This window comes from Heterocephalus glaber, unplaced genomic scaffold (assembly GCF_053883595.1).
Source record: "Heterocephalus glaber isolate CG9 unplaced genomic scaffold, H.glaber_assembly_v1.0 deba00001762, whole genome shotgun sequence".
NCBI classification, from domain to species: Eukaryota; Metazoa; Chordata; class Mammalia; order Rodentia; family Bathyergidae; genus Heterocephalus; species Heterocephalus glaber.
In genome coordinates, this window is record NW_028258459.1 from 637,894 (window position 1) to 640,171 (window position 2,278).

Here is a 2,278-nt window from a genome sequence, read left to right on the forward strand (position 1 = left end):
TGTGTCTCTGTTACTGAAGCTGTCACTCTTCTGCAGGGGATGTTGGAAATTACTATTATGGACAAGGCCACCCAATGAAGCCTCACCGAATCCGCATGACTCACAATTTGCTGCTGAACTATGGTCTCTACCGAAAGATGGAAATCTATCGCCCTCACAAAGCCAATGCTGAGGAGATGACCAAGTACCACAGTGATGACTACATTAAATTCTTGCGCTCCATCTGTCCAGATAACATGTCTGAGTACAGCAAGCAGATGTAGGGATTCAACGTTGGTGAGGACTGTCCAGTATTCAATGGCCTGTTTGAGTTCTGTCAGTTGTCTGCTGGTGGCTCTGTGGCAAGTGCTGTGAAACTTAATAAGCAGCAGACAGACATCGCTGTGAATTGGGCCAGGGGCCTGCACCATGCAAAGAAGGCATCTGGCTTCTGTTACGTCAATATCATCTTGGCCATCCTGGAACTGCTAAAATATCACCAGAGAGTGCTGTATATTGACATTGATATTCACCATGGCGATGGCGTGGAAGAGGCCTTCTATACCACAGACTGGGTCATGACTGTGTCCTTTCATAAGTATGGAGAGTACTTCACAGGAACCGGGGACCTACGGGATATTGGGGCTGGCAAAGGCAAGTATTATGCTGTTGACTACCCACTCCGAGATGGGATTGATAATGAGTCCTATGAGGCCATTTTCAAGCCGGTCATGTCCAAAGTAATGGAGATGTTCCAGCCTAGTGCAGTGGTCTTACAGTGTGGTTCAGACTCCCTCTCTGGGGATCGCCTGGGTTGCTTCAATCTGACCATCAAAGGGCATGCCAAGTGTGTGGAATTTGTCAAAAGCTTCAACCTACCTATGCTGATGCTGGGAGGAGGTGGTTATACCATTCGTAATGTTGCTCGGTGCTGGACATACAAAACAGCTGTGGCTCTAGACGCAGAGATCCCTAATGAACTTCCATGCAATGACTACTTCCAATACTTTGGACCAGATTTCAAGCTTCACATCAGTTCTTCCAATATGACGAACCAGAACACTAAGGAGCACCTGGAGAAGATCAAACAGCGGCTCTTTGAGAACCTGAGACTGCTGCCCCACCCACCTGGGGTCCAAATGCAGGCAATTCCTGAGGATGCCATCCCGGAGGAGAGTGGCGATGAGGACGAAGAGGATCCTGACAAGCGCATCTCAATCTGTTCCTCTGACAAACAAATTGCCTGTGAGGAAGAGGTCTCTGACTCCGATGAGGAGGGAGAAGGGGGCCGCAAGAACTCTTCTAACTTCAAGAAAGCCAAGAGAGTTAAAACAGAAGATGAGAAAGAAAAAGACCCAGAAGAGAAAAAAGAGGTCACAGAAGAGGAGAAAACCAAGGAGGAGAAGCCAGAAGCCAAAGGGGCCAAAGAAGAGGTCAAGTTGGCCTAAGCAGACCTCTCCAGCTCGGGCTTCTTGCCAAGTTCCCTACCTTTCTCCCTCTAACCCCTCAGATTTTTTATTTTCTATTTCTCTGTATATTTATATAAAGTATATTAAATATAAATGTCCTTAGGGACTAGATAGGAGCCAGGGCCCTTAAGTGCAGGGCAGCTATGCTGAGGGAACTCTTCTGGCAGCTGGCTTGCTCCCCATCCTTCCCCAAGTTTTAGTTTTAAACCATAAAGGGTACAGATTTAGATGGAGCAATGCAGCCATAAGACAAAATCCTGGCAGGCTGAGGGCCTCCTCTGTAGCTTTGGAAAAGGACCCCTGTTAAGTGTTCTAGAAGGGATGGATGCTTCTTCAGGGGCCCCTTGTTCTTTGGGCTCCTAAGGTAACATCAGCCATTTTTAGATTGGTTCTGTTCTCATAACCTCACACTGGCCCCCAGTGAGCTAAGAAGCTCACACTGCCCTCTTGTCTTCCCCCAGTTCTGCAGGTGGAGGTCGGTAGTCTAGCTTCATTTGTTTTGAGACATTTTCATTTTTGTGAGACTCTTTGTAATAAAATGGTCCATTTCTATATTTAAAAAAAAGAAATGAAAAAGGTAAAATCAAATGGGCTCTGTTAAAATTCTCAGGACCATTGGTACCTATTTTAAGAAACTTTACTAGAAAAATGGAGAACTCAGAAGAAATGTATAAATTCCTACATACACAAAAACTGCCAGTCCAGAACCAAGATGACATAAAAATCCCAACTACTCCAATATCATTAAATAAAATTGAATTTATAGGAAAAAAAACACAACTAAGAAAAGCCCAGTTCCTGACACATTCACTGCCAAATTCTACAAAAAA

At 45.1% G+C, this 2,278-nt stretch overlaps 1 pseudogene; it reads left to right on the forward strand.

The window, feature by feature from the left end:
* LOC101719738 (histone deacetylase 1 pseudogene) lies at positions 1-1,479 on the forward strand (annotated as a pseudogene).
* The last annotated feature ends 799 nt before the right edge of the window (positions 1,480-2,278 follow it).